The sequence below is a fragment of the Ursus arctos genome, unplaced genomic scaffold (genome assembly GCF_023065955.2).
Source record: "Ursus arctos isolate Adak ecotype North America unplaced genomic scaffold, UrsArc2.0 scaffold_14, whole genome shotgun sequence".
Classification (NCBI taxonomy): Eukaryota; Metazoa; Chordata; class Mammalia; order Carnivora; family Ursidae; genus Ursus; species Ursus arctos.
This window is the reverse complement of record NW_026622808.1, coordinates 8,556,351-8,572,004: the sequence shown is the minus strand read 5'-3', so window position 1 is coordinate 8,572,004 and position 15,654 is coordinate 8,556,351. Positions and strand designations below refer to the sequence as shown.

The 15,654-nt window shown below is 48.8% G+C and overlaps 1 protein-coding gene across 2 annotated transcripts in view; it reads right to left on the bottom strand.

Annotated features, from left to right (window-relative positions):
- The window catches only part of STX8 (syntaxin 8), a 249,021-nt gene that overhangs the window by 60,733 nt on the left and 172,634 nt on the right, over nt 1–15,654 (bottom strand). The window lies entirely within an intron of this gene.

Below are 15,654 nucleotides of genomic sequence, written 5' to 3'. Positions count from 1 at the left end.
AGGAGGATGCTGTTTCTGGCAACTGGATCGGGATGCTACGGGGCAGTTTCTTGTCCTTCTATCAAGGACCACAGTATTCTACATTTTGCCAAGGGTTGGGAGACTTGACGAAGTGAGCTCGGATGAGATCATTTTCCAACACCCGAACTGAACTCCTGGCTGAAACAAAATCACTGATCATTGGCATTACAGCTGTGTGTCTCCAGTGCCACTTGGCAGGCTGGGCAATTTTCGGGTCACCGGGTGAGTGACCCTGGTGGCAGGACAGGGCCATTAGCCTGTGACAGCAGAAAGACCCAATCATGAGAAGCCTCCCTAGAAAGTCTAAGATGGGCCCACCCCACTCTGTCCAAAGGGCAGGCGCATGACCCGGGACACACAGGCCGCCACGACAGTGGTGGGGGGCAGGGACGTGGAGTAGGGTTCCTTAGGGCACAGCCCAGCAAAGGGCACCGGGACAGGGTTGGCCCAGTGCTGCCAGCGATCAGAGATGAGGGATGAAGGCAGTCATCATTTATGTGCGAGGGAAGAGACTGGATCTCATCAAGTCCATAAGGTGGAGGGCAGTGAGGGGACACTAGGAGGATGTAGGCAGGAGGGGACCAGGGCTGGGGTCACCAGGCAGCAGCAGACACCCGAGGACGCCTGCTCCCGCGGCAGAGGGTGCAGCCGGCCCCGGGCAGGAGGAAGGTGGAGGCCTGCAGCCCCCACCCCCCTGCTCGCAGGGAGGGGCAGGCCGAGGAGCAGGTACCCCGGGAGGTCCCGCGGCTTCAAAGGGAAAGGAAGAGAGCTGGGCAGGGGGAGAGAGGGAATGGGAGCCTCTCCGAAGGCTTTCCAGAGTGAGTAAAGTACTCATACCCAGGGCTTTATTTGAATTTATCACCTCTTATTAGTGTCTTTTGAAATGCGAATTAGCTGATTAACCACTGCTCACAGCCTTCCCACTGTTCTTTATTCTCCCGCATTCAGCAACTTTGTTCTAAATAGGGTAGGCCACAGTAGCCCACCAGGGGGAAATTATTCTCAAGGTTACGAGAACAGTGACCACAGCAAACTTGGTCCCCGGGCTGGGTGGAAGGAAGCAAGCTGGGGGTGAGACTGTGCCCCAGGCCGGGCTCGAACGTCTCCGGTTTTCATACAAAGGGCTCGGGGTGAGCCCCTTGGCCCGTCCTGATGCTCTGGGAACAGGCCGCTGGAGAACAAACAGCCTCGCTTCCACCCCCCACCCCCACTTTTTTGTTTACTAATATTCATTTTATAAAAAGTTCATTAGTTCTAGGTCCTGAAGGAATGTCACTGCACTTGCTGGAGCTTTCTGTTTGGGCCGGGGGCTCACATTTAGGGACAACAAGGGATGACCTCTGGCAGAGCCTGGTCCGCACTTGCTCCTGTCTGCAGTTTGGCAACACGACACAAAGGCGGTGTGGCGTGTATACACTTTCCAGGCTGAGCCCCTATTCAGAGGGGGCTGCGGCTTGTGCGTAATGGGCCCCCTGCAGACAAAGCCAGCAAGTTTCTTAATTAAGTCTAAGTGAAAGACAGATCCCGCTCACATCTTCAGAGAACCTTCCTTCAGAACTTCAAAAACACCCAAGAGACTGCCCTATCAAATCCGGGCACGAATAACTCGCGAACAATTTTTCCCCCCTCTTTTTAAATACAGAAAGCCAAGCCTCCGGCGCCAAGTCCTCGGCCCCTCTCACTTTCCCTGCAATTTTAGACATGCCTCTGGTTTCTAAAACAGGAAACAAAGGGACTTCTTGTGTGTCGGAGGAACCCTCGGAGGGTCTTGCATTTTATCCTGACCTTCCCCCAAAGCACCGCACTGTCTAAAGAGCTCTTTAACTGGTTTGGTCTCATTATCATTTCCACGAGGTATCAAAGGGCGTGCTCAAAACCGGCATGAACACATGCATCACAGGAGGACAAACCCTAGTACAGGATGATGGCAAAAAAATTAATTATTAGCTAATTACCTTTGCAAAAATGTGATTTTCTCCGCCCACCTCCAGCTCCCCTCCCCGCCACGCACCCACTTCTCCCCTGGCCTCAGCAACCCCTCTCTCTCAGACAGACCTTTCTGTTTTCTGGGCTTTGCTGTGATAATGTTCTTTGCAAACAGAAACCAATTATTCTGCAACAGTAAGTCACCAGGAGTATGAATTGCTTTAATTTTTCCCCCTTGTAGCAGCTGCCCAGGGTGGGTTGGGAGGGGGGCCGCAATAATGAAGCTGGAATGAATACAAAAGCAGCACCAAGGCCGGGTGTCCTGCAGGGAAAATGATGTTCAAAAATAAAAGTGTGGGTTTTTTTTTTTTTTTTCCGTTGCGAGAAAGCTAATCAATGAGTCAGACGTTTCCAAAAAAATGCGCTTTCCGCTCTGAATCTGCCTCGCCGAGGCCTCCTCCCCCAGTGGGTCCTGTGCACCTGACTAGCTTGTAAAAATGTCACCTCACCGTTAAAGTGCTAAACACGCCCTGTTTCTCCGCGCCTGTTCTCTGCTCCCTAACCGCCCCCCCTCCTTTTGCCTTTTTCCTTCTGCAATTCTTTGCTTTCTCATTAGAAATGCCCAGCAACGTCCGGCAGACAAAGACACGACCAACAAAGTGTATGGAAAGGGGAAAAAAAATTAAAAAGGAAAAAAGTGCAGAGGAATTCTGCATTCACTGATCTCTAGAATACATTAATATCTGAAACTGTTGGCACAGCCCGCAGGACCAGTGCAGCGAACAATGCGAGCAAGGATTCGAAGTCTGGGATCTTCAAATAAAGCCCAGCGCTGTGTCACGGCCACCAGGAAGGAGAAGAATGGCGATATTAGCTGACCTTCATTTTGTTGTCTCTTCAGACCTGACTGCTGGACCTCTGTTTGCCTGTTACTAGGATTTCTTGGCTCAGAAATTTTAGCATTTCCCAGGCAATACAAGAGCTAGTTTATTAGGTAAATAAACCAGGCCTTGAGCAGTGTTTTCTGCTTCATAATGGGGCCTGGGTGAATGGGAACGAGGGCTGGGTTGGAGTCAGAATGACTAAGAACCAGAGGCGATCTCATCATTTTTTCCTCCGGCCCGAGCACCAGCGAACGACGAGGGCAGATTTTAACAATCAAATCAGGGTGCTGGCTTTTTGGGTAACTTACCCAACATCAGCCACACAGTCGGCAAGGAAGGTAAGGCTCACAGAAGCAAAGAGCGAACATGGCAAGGGTCTTCCCCTAGGGATCTAGATCTTCAATGGCATTTCACTTAGCCCAAGTTTATGAGCAACTGGAGACCATTTTATAACACGTTCAAAAGGAGCTAATGGTATCGGATTGCGTTCATCTGTCATAATTACCTAAACGCGCTCATGTTATCCGCACCGCTCTCTGGTGACGATCTTGACGCTGTTAATAAAGGAATGAAGACGCAGATTTTTTTTTTTCAGAGCCTTTGGATCCAGAGGGCCTATTGGCTGTCTAGACTATCACGATATGGGTAATTCTTCCATTTGTGTGTTTACACTTTACTGCCTCTCCTCCCTCCCCCCTGCAACAGAAGCTCGCCAAGAGAGCAAGGACTTGCTGCTGTGGCCTCTTTCGCCCAGCACGGCACCCAGCACCCAAGACAACGACGCCAGCCTGCCGAAGGGGGCCAAGTTCTTTTTGGCCCACCTGTGGGAAGATACACCACAAGTTTAAAAGCTGTCAGCGGCCCCGCCCAATCGGAAGAAGAGGCAATTATTTCCTTTCGGGCAGTTTTTCTCCACTGAAAACGAGCATATAGGACTTTAAGGTTTGCGGTGGTTCTGAACTTCCAAATTAAAACATATCTTAACATAAATGCTAGAAACACCCACTCTGCTTAAAGCAGGCCGCCCTGGAAAAAGATAGAATCCACACACTTTTTCAAAAAGTTACAGTCATTGGAGGCACTGTCTTGGAAACGACGTGAAGACACAAACTTCTCAGACTCCAGGAACGAGGAAGGCAAATTACGTTGTCTGTGAGATATGATCCCAAAAACGATTTTTAAAAAGGTAACACACGTAGGCATATTCCTCTATGTGTGCCCACAGAGAGACTGGAAAGATCCACCCGATGTGTTAATAGTGATTATCTGTAGGTGGTGGGTTTTTATTTTGTGTCCTGTTCTCTCCTTTACCACTTTTCCATAGTAAACCTATTCTGTTTAAAATAACAAACAACCTTCAATAAAGCTTTTGTGTAAGAAAATATATCAGTAAATGAGCAAGGCGGCTAGCTCAAGAGTTTTGAAAAACAAACTGTGGTTCCTTTCATACAACAGGTACCCAAGTGCCGTGTCTTACACCCACACGCACACACCCCCAAATCACATTCGTGTGCTCCCTGCAAATACACCCCTAAAAGCTAAGCAGAAACACTGTGTGTGTGTGTGGGGGGGTGTGTCTGTGGCTATTTATTTATTTTTGAGTTTATTGAGATAAAACGCCAAAGGAGCGCGGAGGAAGTCTCTCTCTCAGCGTGAAGCAACTTGGTTTCACATTTCTGGGTTCGAAAGGAGATTATATTCAAGGATGCTCAATTGCTCTGAATAGGTGTGACATTCCAGGCTGATGGGTATTCATACCTGTCAACAGCTGTGCATTAGCATTTCAAAACCCTTCTAACGCGACGGAGAACTTCTGCCGTCGGAGGATTCAGCACCGTGCAGAAAAGCAAAGGTGGAACGTGAGCTGGGAGGAAACCCTTTCTGTGAGGGAGTAGTAACCAGAAGGAATCTTCCAGACCCAACTGCCCAACACAGCTTCCCAGAGCTAAGGGTCTGACATTCCCGCATCAGGAGTTAGGAATAAGAACGCTGCCTTCAAGTTGTCATCGGGTGTTTGCTTACGGGGCGGGGAAGGGGTGGGGGGGGGTGACTGTCCCAGGGGAAAAAGCCTAGGGTGACGTGGGACATTTGCGACATTTACTCCCCAGCTCCCCCCACCCCCTTTACTATCACTTGTTCTTTCTTCAGCTCTGCATGGTTCCTACAAGGCCCCGGCAGGAACTGGGAGGGGGGAGGCAAAGTTCACAGCAGTCAAGTACCTCTTTCAAACCCCAAGGTTGCCTTGAGGATGTCGTTTTAACGTGATCGGGGAAGTAGGCAGAAACCGATCCGGGGGACCTGCAGGCTTTCCATCCGAGAGCCTTCAGATAACGCCTCAGAGGGCTGGAACTACATTTCTGAGACCCTCCATCCCTTCACGAGCACGCAAAAAACATCTTGAGGGTTCCGTGGGAAAAACACACATCCATCTATCTGTTTCTTTATTTAAAAAACTTGGTCCTGATATTTTTGCCTTCTACTTCCCCAAGTCTCCTTCGGAGAACCCACTGTCGCATTGAATTTGAACTGCGACATCCTCTCTGTTGACCAGGTCCTCACTCAGACTAGCTTCTCCACACCTGGAACTTTGGCCTTGGATTTCTTGGCACTTTTAGGCACTTCCCTTGACAGGACCGTGTGAGTGAGCAACCGATAAGCTCTATCTCTTTTAAACGATCTGTGCTTATGTGGACCCTCTGTAATAGCTGTGTGTGTGCGTGTGTGTGTGAGCGCGCGCGTGTGTGTAAATACACAGACACATCTACACCTTTTAAAACATACTGTGTATATATCTCCTAGCATCCATTTTATCTCAGTGGGTCAATTTCTTTTTAAACCTACTTTCTCGGGCTCCTGGGTGGCTCAGTTGGTTAAGCGTCTGCCTTCAGCTCAGGTCATGATCCCGGGGTCCTGCGATCAAGTCCCACATCGGGCTCCCTGTTCTGCAGAGAGCCTGCTTCTCCCTCTTCCCCTGCCCCTCCCCCTGCTTGTGCTCTCTATCTCTTCCTCAAACAAACAAAATCTTAAAACAAAAACAAAACCCTTTCTCCACCAGTATTCAATAAGAGCTATTATTATTACCTAATACAGAAAGCGGGGGTGGGGGGGCAAGGGAGTCAAGACTCAAATCAGCCAGAAGAAGGAATCTAGAATATCTGAGAGCACCGCAGACAGGACAAGTCCAAATGATCACAAAAGCGTAAGAATGTAACATGCCCATCGAAAAAACAAGCTTGGATGTACAAAAATTAGAGAGAAAAAAGCTGTTTTCCAGAGTACAGAACACTGATTAAGGTGTGGGAGAAAAAGAGCTCATCGGTATTTCAAAGAAGGGTGATGCCAGTCTAATTTCCAGAGCCACTGGGGCGAGAGGCCGGCCACTCAAAACCACACAGGATGGCTTACTGGTCCCTCCCTTCCCCTACCTCTCCCCTCCTCCCCCCACCTCTCCGCTTCTCTATCCATGTGACTGTTCACTTTCTACCAGGCATCTCACTTCTTCTGAGCCTCTCCCTCTTTTTTATTATTTGCTCTATTTTTCGATAGGGTTTTCAAGCCCTTTACTCTTAATTTTTCAAGTGCAGTGTAATAATTCAAGTGTAGTAACCACTCCCTGAATATGAGGGCTGGAGTTCCTAAAAACCTCCATTGCTGGAGCGAATTCAGTCCTAGAACTTCAAATATTACGGGGCGAAATGGGTGTTTAAATGAACCTTAAACTGCTCCTATAAAAAGAGAACATAAAAGACAGAAGTCTGAATACTGAGAAGACGGGGGGCGCTCTACATACTGGAGATAAGTAATACTGGCACCAAGGACTCTCCATTGGCTAAACCCACTCACAAGACCTTTCGGAATGTCTCTCTCATCCAGGTGATACTCAGTGCATTCTGATATGTCCTGTGGTTGTCCCTCTCCAAGGGCTGAATCCGCTAATTTGAGGCTCTAGGGTTGGCTGATGCTGTCTCCCAGCTTCCAGGCCATCCAGGGACTGGACACAGGGTACCTGGAGTGCTCAAGGTGCTTTGATGACAACCATTACCCACCCCCATCTTTCTTTCCATTGTCCTTCCGTCTTGCCCCTCCTTCATTCATTCAACACTCACTAAGGGCCCACCACTAAGGGCACTGTGCTAAATGATGGTTCTCATTTTATGCTATGAACTGTGTGAGTCCAGGGACCGGGTCTGTTTTGTATTTTTAGAACCCTGCCCAGCGGACAGCATGGAACAGGTGCCCGGGGAACTCCTCCTGAATAAATGAGCAAGAGACAGCCCCAGCTCTTGGGAGGCTAAACATCCAGTGAGGGACACAGATAGGCAAATGGTCGGTCCATGACCAAGGATAAGCATCCTGTAGACGTCCATCGTAAGCCAGCCCTGGGCACTCAGGAAGACCTCACGGTGTAGTGGGATCTGAACTTGAACGTGAGGATCCCCTGGAACACGTCAACATCCCAGTGTACTACCCTCCAGAGGAATTAAATCAGAATTTACATGGATGGGGGAAATCCAGGCATCCAGGAGTTTTTGAAACTCTCCAGGCGATCCTGGTGTGTAGCCTGAGTAGGGAACTGCTGCCCTAAATCCTTTTGACTCCGTGTGTGGGGGCCTTGACGCGACAGCCCCCACATCACCAGGGAGCCGGTTAGACACGCAGAATCCCAAACCCAACTCCAGACCTACAGAATCTGGATGTGCATTTTACGAAGATTCCCGGCTGCTATGTATGAGCTGCTCTGGGGGATGTGCCCTTTATACGGAATCCTGAAGGACTAAAAAGTCCGCAAAGGGGAATGAGGGATAGAAAGGAACAGGTGTTCTGGGGAGAGTGTGTGAGCAGTGTGAGCAAAGCCAGGGAAATAAAGGGGAATGCCAACTAGGTCAGGACAGCTAGATCCCAGTCCCTGGAAGGTGGAGGGGAGTGCTGGGGGGCCTAGATCCTTCCAGGCTGTGGAAACAATGCTAGGGAGTCTGGACTTTATTCTGAGGCCTGGGGGTGCCACTGAAGGGTTTTTAAACTGGGGAGCCACTTGCTCAGATCCCCTCAAGACACACTGCTTCCCCCACTTCAGTGCTTCTGTTCATTCCATTCCCCTGGCCTGAAGTGCCTTCCTGTTTCACGCCATCAAAATCCCACCCATCTTTTCTGCACTAACTCAAATGCCTTCTAGGTCCCGAGGCCGGAAATGAGCTCTCTGTTGACCCCAAACTTCTGCAGCACGTGGGATGGACCACCAAGCAGCCTTTACACAGCTGCTCTATTCTTGCAGTTATATTTTGTCTACGATCTTATCTTTCCGGCTTCTAGACCAAGGCTTTTCAAAGAATCGTTTCCAAGCATCACCTAACTCAGGACATCCAAGGGTGCTCGTTGGACAACAAAACCCAAGACTCCCCAAATCAGTTTCACTGTGTGGGGCCCGGATGTCTACATTCAAGGAGGACTCTATGAGTGTCCCAGCTAGAGACTCGAGGCACAAGACTGTGGGCTCCCCAAGATCCCAGGCATCTCATAAATCCTAGCGTGGGACACTGCCCCTCTGTGTATAACTGTGGCACACCACTGGTCAGGCAAACGAGTGAATGAAGTGTTTTCCCCTTTTCCCTTGACCCACCCGTGATTAAGTAACAAATCAAGGTGTTCCCCAAACAAACCTAGAAAGCTTATGGGAACTTAACGACATACGGTAGAAACGTACTCCCTCACTCCTGATTTGCACTCAGTCTGCTGGTCTATGCTCAGAAAGGGCTTTGCCACAACAGCCGGGAACGGGTCTGGTTTCCCTCATCATGGATTTAAGATGCACAAAACCGGAATCAAACTTGCCCACAGAGGTAAGGGAAGAACCCACAGAGATATCGGGTAGCTTTGAAAGCATCGGGGAAAGTTCCTCTTCATTACTATTAACTTTCTTTTTTTTTTTTTTTTAATATTTTGTTTATTTATTTGACAGAGATAGAGACAGCCAGCGAGAGAGGGAACACAAGCAGGGGGAGTGGGAGAGGAAGAAGCAGGCTCATAGCGGAAGAGCTTGATGTGGGGCTCGATCCCATAATGCCGGGATCACGCCCTGAGCCGAAGGCAGACGCTTAACCGCTGTGCCACCCAGGCGCCCCTACTATTAACTTTCTAGATTAACTTTCTAGATCGGTCATTTACGACCTAAGGAACACAAACACATTCTTCCTCGTATCAGCTGTGCTTGTGACGGTTCTGTATCCCTCCTGCTAGATCTATTTTTTAAGATTTTATTTATTTATTTAGAAGAGAAAGAACGAGAGTGAGCACAAGCATGGGGAAGAGAGGGAGAGGGAGAAGCAGACTCCCCGTTGAGCAGGGAGCCGGACCCGAGACTGGATCCCAGGACCCTGGGATCATGACCTGAGCTGAAGGCAGACGCTTGAGGGACTGAGCCATCCAGACGCCCCCCTCCTGCTAGATGTGAAGCAACTTGCAGACGGGACGTTGGCCCATGCACCCCGGGGACCCTCCTGACAGCTCAGCATTGCTGAGGGGGACTCAATAAAAGTATGATGAATGAATGAAAGACGACTATGTCACAGAGGCCCAAAAGCTGTAGAGAAGAGTTCATTTGGAATCTGCACCTGCGTAGGAATTCCCCAAACACCTGTGGAGGCCAGCGCCTCCTGTTTGCTCAGCCTATCAAAGAGGCCAGCTGCTTCTTTCCCTCCCCTGACCTTTCATTCATCTGCCAGGAAAGGGCTGTGATCTTCCCCCACATACCCCCACTCTCAGCATGTAATCGTGCTGCCCTCCCTCCCCCCCAAGCAAAGAGACCTGCCCTTTAATGTCAATCTGGTAAAATTCCACTGAAAAGTTCATTTCATTGGAACATTTTCACAAATGAAAATAACAAGGAGATAATAAAGGCATCCGGTTTTACTGGTTTAAGGGGGAGGTTGTCTTACCGAAGTCATCTGCAAAAGGAAAGAGCTACAAAACACTGCCCTACTTTTCTTCGTCATCTGAATCCCATGTTCAGTTCCTCAATTTCCAGACCACCTCCTTTTCGAGATCCCAAACCCACCCTGAAAAGGAGAATTATTGTCCTGTTTGGTATCTGCACATGGAATGAACTGCTATTTCATAGCCATGGTGCACACGCAGTAGCCTTTTTTTTTTTTTTTTTTGAAGATTTTATTTTTAAGTTATTTGTACCCCCAGCGTGGGGCTGGAACTCACGACCCTGAGATCAAGGGTCGCATACTCCACCGATGGAACCAGCCAGGAGCCTCGCATGCAGTTGTCTTTAAGTTGTAATTGCAAGGCATGATGTTTCTCTGGTAGGGACCACCTTTAGGGTATGATGTGAAAAAATGTAAATTAAGTCATTTCACATGGAAACGAAGACTTCTGGCTTTCCTGGAAAAATCAAGGTGGCTATCAGGCAGCAATCACCCGGGGTTGACCCCTTCAAGGGAGGGACTCTCCCTACCAGGCTCGCCAGCTCCTCCACCTGCCTGACTTGGCTGCCCTGTGGTGACCAGAGAGAAGGAGGCAGGGCTCCTCTCCCAAAGATACTTATGTTTGCGTTTTTTATTTTTTTTTTAAGATTTTATTTATTTGAGAGAGAGAGAGAGAATGAACAGGGGGAAGGGGCAGAGGCAGAGAGAGAAGCAGCCTCCCTACTGAGCAGGGAGCCAGATGCAGGACTCAATCCCAGGACCCTGGGATCATGATCTGAGCCGAAGGTAGACGCTTAACCCACTGGGCTACCCAGGTGCCCGTTTGTGTGTTGTTAATAAAGAGTAAAAATGCATGCTCGCAAAGAGGGGAAAAGGAGTGTTGGTCACAGTGAGACCCAATGATTACATCGAGTTGAGGAAGACTGGAAACAGAAGGGCCACCTAGGGAAGGCCACCAGTGCGAGCAAGTGCTCGGCAGCAGCAGCAGACAAGGGGGCTGGAGATCACCCGTTTGGCTGGAGGGCAGGCTTCCTACGGGGAAGGAAGAAGATGGCAGACGGGAGAAAGGGTAGAGGGGTCGCCCAGGGTCTTAGATCCAGAGCCCTGGGCTCTGGGCTGTGTTCTAGGGGCAAGCTAGAGTTCCGGCAGGTTTGCTGCCAGCGGCTTGACAAAGGACAGTGGGGTTTCGGACTGATCAAGGGGGTGGCCGTATCGGAGATGCACGGGAAAAAGTGGAACCAGAAACGGGGACCCTGGGGAGCCTCTCAGGAAGGGACGGTAGCAGCAACCGGCCTGCTTGAGTGGTGGCAGCCGGAATGCGGAGGAAGAGGCTGGGGTGGGTGCTGGGAGGTGAGAACCACCCTGGCCTGGGGAGCAGAGGCACTGGGGGGAGAGGGAGAGGAAGGGCTGGGAAGGTCGTGCCACACACAGGTACCCAAGAGAGGGGCGTGCTGTTTGTTCTGGTTTCAAGAGCCTACAGGTTGTGGATGTAGGATGTGTATTTGGGCAAGGGGGGGGCGGTGGGGGGCAGCTGCAAGTGATGAATTTGGTTTGAGACCCATTAAGTGTCAGGAAGTGACCCGCTGCCCTCTGAGAGACAGATGTGCAGACCAGGGGCGTGCACGCAGGGAGCCACTGAGTGGCGAGGACAACTGGGACCGAGAGATGGGCTTGCTTTCTGAGAAAGACATCTGTACCACCAAACCAGAGACCTTTCTGCTCCACTGCGAGAAATAGTGGAGATTCAATTCTTCCCTAGGTAGCCTTAGAAACCAAACCAGACTGTTGTCCTGGAGACTCCCAACCACTCCAAGTTTTTACTGAGCCCTTGGCATGATGGACGGGGCTCAGTTTACCCAGAGACAGTAAAATCAGAGGAAGGGGGTTAAGTGCAGCTGTTCTCTCTACTCCTAAGTGCAAAAAAAGCCACAACGAAGCCAATGTCTATTTAAACCGGCAAATTGATCATTGTAACTGTTTTTCTCTTAAAAAAATAAAAAACACCTCACATTTTAAGCCCTATCCCGGCTTCTCAAAGCCTCTCTTATAAAGAACCCAAAAGTGAAAGATGCCAAAATAATCCCAGACCTTAAAGAGGCCTTGATTTATCATTTCACAACTGGTTCCCATGCACCCCACCTCCCGATTTCCATTTTTTTCAGAACTCAACTATAAATTCTGCCATCAGAGCAGGGGAGGCAGGCATGGTGGTGATGGATAGCGGACCCGGGGTGGGGAAGGCGAAGTGCAGCTCCCGACTGGGAACAGACAGGCATGCTCGCTGGCCAAAGCTGGCTCGCAAGCTTTCTCACAGAATGTTCTAGTTCTGACTCAACCGGCCAGCAGCCCTCCCTCCTCCAGGCCCTCCCCATCTGCCAGCCCAGGGCTCTCTTCCGCTCCTAGCACCTGGCTGTGCCCACTCCTGCTCGCAGGGGGTGGGGGAGGGGAGGGGGAGAGGGGATGCTTCTACTCCTGTTTCATTTTGGTTTAGGTTTTTTTTTTTTTTTTTTTTTTGGAAAAATACCAGGGTAATCAATCCTACCTAATTAAAAAATAAAGTTCACCTGTGTTCCCTTAACTTCTCAAATATATATTTTTTAAGAGCACACGAAAATACACAAGTCAGGAACAATGAGCCCAAGCAGGAGAACTGATGAATAGTACAATGAATTCAGTCACAAAACATAAAAGTAACAGCTTAAGGCAAAGTTAATCTACCTTGTTCACATCTCAGGGTTTCTGCTACAGAGGTGCAGGGCTCCTCCTTGCGTCCTTTAAGCAAAGGGGGCATTTCCCATTTCATTTGGGGAAGGGAGAGCTGGGCCCGCCCATGACCAGGAGGCTCCAGGTAAATGCGGAAGTCCGGCCCTCTGCCTTTGATGCCCAAGTGATTTATTTCCTTATATGCTCTGTTCCCACGGCCCGGTTCTCCCCTGCCCAGCACCCAGAGACCCCATGCCACTGCCCCCACCTACCAAGACCCACAGTGTCACACCTCATCCACCCCACCTCCCACCAGGGTATAAAATGATTTCTCAATCTCCGATTTCCCTAATATGGATGGTTTCCCAGTGATATAGATTTTTAAAATCAAACTATGTTACTCTTAAAGGTAAACTCTTTGGCCTCTCCACTCCCTCCCCCTGACCATATTCAGCCTTTGTGTCTGTATTAGTAAACTGTTGACTTCAATCACTGGTCATAACTTGGCAGCCAGACAGCCAGGTCTGGCAGTGATGATTTTCACTTGGGCAGAATTTTAAAGATTGGCAAATCTGACAGAAAATCAGGTTTCTCTTCTTCTCAAAAAAGAAAGGAAAGGAGAGGCGGCAGCTGATCTGGCAGCCCGGGGCCCACCGTTCCAGGTGGCAGCGAGTCCTGGCGCCTCAAGAGCAGCCATCTTGTCTAGGTGGGCACATGACGTACCCGCCTCCCCCAAATGCTGTATACCTGGTCTGCACCTCTCATGTTCTTGACCTGACTGGCATTTGAATTCGTGAGCCCTGGCCTACCTGACTCTAAATGACGGCACAGGGAAGTACAGAATTTCACGGAAGTGAGGAGAAGCCATATTTCAAGGTATGGGTCCTTCCTAGCCTTTGGCTACAGATCTGGCCGTCTGCAAAGCCCTAACCCAAACATCCCTATTTTTCATTTCTTATCAATTCAGGAAATCTAGAAACAAGTCACTGTTGGTTGCTTCACCATTAAGACCAAGAAAAGGAATCACACTATGCGAAGCAGATTCTTTTGGGGAACACGGGAGGCATTTATTATCGGGGGGGGGGGGTCTGTCTTCTTTGCCCTCAGTACCCCTCTTTCCTTTTCTCCCGGCTCATCTCCTACATTTCCTTCCTTTCCCTGTCCTCCCCGGCCCTCCCCATGTCGCCCTCCACCAGTCATGTGTTACCACAGGAACACAGATCTCTCCGTGGTCTGCCGGGGCCATCCCACTTAACCCCAACCCTCAAGGCTCTGGCGTGTCATGGAAAGTTATGAACTTCTGAGAGGTACCATGGGAAGAAAAAGTTCAGCAACGCGATGGCCACAAACCACGAACGCTGGCCACATCTGGTCACTGTTCTTTACAAAACTCGAAAACTGTATCAAACACTCGATGGGGGGCCTTCCAGCCTATGCAGATTTAAGGGCTGATTTCACATGCACCCAAATCAAGTATTTTAGGGAAAAGCAAACAAACTCAGAAACGGGGAGGCCAGGAAGCGAACAGTCTCCCCGGAGCTTCTAACTTGCTGACTGGCATGAGTGATCCCAGACGAGAGCCACACTGAGTCAGACCCAGTGTTCTAACCTTGCCACTTTTATGACAGTGACAAGGAGAGAGATGCCTCCCCTTGTCAGCTAGATGACAAAAGCTAGATGTGCCCCCAATTAACCTAGTTTACTTGGAGAACCTATTGTCATTCTGTATGAAACGGTTTTGAACTTTTAAACCAGGAACCCCCAGTCTTCCCCCAAGTTGCTTGTGCTGCTTGAAACCACAGGACTCTAGAGAAATTAGTCGTTATAAGAATTAGTCCTTATTTTTAATGGCTTTTAAAAATTTGCCGAAAAATACAGATAATGTAAAATTTACTATTTTAACATGCAAGTCCATTGTCATTAATTACATCGACAATGTTGTACGACCACTGCTACCACCTTACTGCAGAACTCCTTGGCCATCCCAAAAGGAAACCTCAGACCCATTAAGGAGTCTCTCCCCATTCCTCCCCAACCCCTAACTCCTGGCAACCACTGATCTGTCCTCTGTCTCTATGGATTTGCTTATTCTAGACATTTCATGTTAATGGAATCCTACCAGATGTGGTCTTTTGAGTCTGGCTTCTTTCATTTACTAGAATGTTCCGAAGTTCATCCATACTGTAGCATGTATTGGTACTTATTTCTTTTCTGGTTGAGTAGTATTCCACTGTAGGGTATGTGTGGAAGTTTTTGCAAAATGACTGATGGTCGCTAGAGAGTATATTGCCGCAAGCTACCAAACTCAAGGACTTTACCTATGTGACAGGTGGTATTTCTTTTTGAGGGTCCTAGACATGAGAGTAGTGGACCGAATCCAAGTGTACCCTATCCATACCACTCACAATCTAAGAAATGTTCTATGGCTACTCAACTCTCGCCTTTCCAGGCTGACAAGGCCTTCAAAATAGTTTGAAAACTCAGAAAATCCTCACCCACATGATATCAGTTGCCTTCCAAATAAATCCAATTCAAAGCCAATCGTCTTGCCTGTTGCTAGGAATCAGAATGACAGATCCAGTTGGAAGACCTCAAGAAGCTCAAGGTCTAGCAAGAAGATAAACACCCAAACAATGTCCCCACAGTGTGATGACTTTCAGGATGAAAATCTAACCCGTGATGAGTTAAGTCCACAAAGTATTCCACCTGAGGGAGCACATAAGCTTACTATGTGGGCAGGCCACGCTTTGGTTTCGCATCTTACATTCTTGATAGCCAAGGTCTTCAGAGAAAAGCCTGTAATGAGACAGGTGTTGCTTTCCTGAGTAGCTGGAGCCTTACGATCCTGTATGTGTAGCATCTGCCAGGGTTGCCTAAGGCCCACACAAAAGTGCATTCATCTTTAAAAGTCTTCCTATGGTTTAAACCAGCTTTGAAAGGGTGTATTAGCAATACACCTAGAACCTTCACTACTATTCATTCCCTCCTTAGATAAGATATTAAAACGTGAACTAACACAGTAATCCATGGGAAACTTCACTGTTTATATTTTCCCTCCCCTCCCCAATGTTCTAATTTTGAAAGATTTAGAACCTACAGAAAAGTAGAAGAAAAATACTACAGAGAGCACCTGTATACCCCTCATTGAGATTCACCATGTAACACTGGTGAACAATTGTCATATTTAATTA